Source organism: Bidens hawaiensis, unplaced genomic scaffold, assembly GCF_021521415.1.
Source record: "Bidens hawaiensis isolate Kalapana, Puna unplaced genomic scaffold, B.hawaiensis_p1.1 tig00016822_1, whole genome shotgun sequence".
NCBI lineage: Eukaryota > Viridiplantae > Streptophyta > Magnoliopsida > Asterales > Asteraceae > Bidens > Bidens hawaiensis.
In genome coordinates, this window is record NW_027492548.1 from 223,956 (window position 1) to 225,363 (window position 1,408).

The window sequence follows — 1,408 nt, forward strand, 5'->3', positions numbered from 1 at the left end:
ACCTGGCCAAGGTGCCAATGTCAAGTGGTTATCCGAAGTGTTGGAATATGCTCTACCTACGGTACCTAACTAGTCTTTCTTTTCGGTAAGTAAGAATACATTGACCGATGGAGGAGAACCCCGAAGTAAACATAAAGAAGGGGTTTTGATTAACTAACTAATTACCAATATTAAGAAGGTGCCAGTTTTGATTAACTAACTAATTACCTGAATCATGAACCTTGAACCATCTAATAATAATTGATAGATATCTATACTTAAATTGGCATCCAATAAGAAGAATGTACCTTTTCCCATCTGGGTTGAATGCCAAAACATTAATGGGACCAAAATGCCATATAATGCCTCCAATCTCTTTCCTTCCACAATCAAAGCCACTCAACAATAAATCTCTTGTGCTAAACCAGAAATTAAACCGAAGAAAACCGAACCGACAATCAAAGGTTGGTAAGAAAGAGATCTACAAATAGGCTCCGACACGGCGACACGTCACCAACATCGTCTATATCACCGAACCGACCCATGCCACCACCACTCTACCGTCATTCAGGGTTCCGAGTCGAAAACCGGCAACGGTAGTTGACTGCGGACGATCAAACTAAGTAACCATACCTTAACTGAAGAAAGTAATCGTGTCCAAACAACACCACGAAACAGGTCGCTTTAATCAAAGAAATATTTATAAGGTTCAGAAGCGTTAGCTCACTGTGGCTACAAATAAATTGCCATGCCAAAAAAGTGAACACATCAATATTTTTTGGATCATCATCGCCTACGTATCTTTGACTTTCAACCGGCCATTTACATTTAAAAGTCAAAGTCATCAAATTAGGTTAAAAATTAGTTGCGACTTTCACAATAAAAGGCTCAAGAGAGCATCAAAGCCCTCGATGCTCAGCTACGCATCAACATGAAAGTTTACAAAGCTCAGGAACAATAGTTCATTGAGTCATTGTAGCTGCAAATAAATTACCATGGCAAAAGAATGAGCACAACAATATTGATACATATACATTTTCGTCTAATAACCATAATGAAATAGGCAATGTACACACATTAGAAACGCAAGGTACAACCCATACAAGACAAACTTAGGCGATCATTAAGTTAAAGCGAACCAAGGATGCCCCTGTTTTTAGCTATGTTGCACGGGAGCTGGTACGGGAACGGGAAACGACAAAACTTAAAAAATCAAGAAACGGGTACGGCAATAAATACATATTAAAAATAACTATTTATATTCTTTATATATATATATATAATGTCAAATTTAAACTTTTATGTATAGATTTATAAGTTTAAGGACTAAATGTAAAGTGGTAATAATAGAGGGTTAAATATTAAAATACACAAACTAATTTTAAACTTTTTATATCTAAAACTTATAAGTTTTGGGGACTACATACAA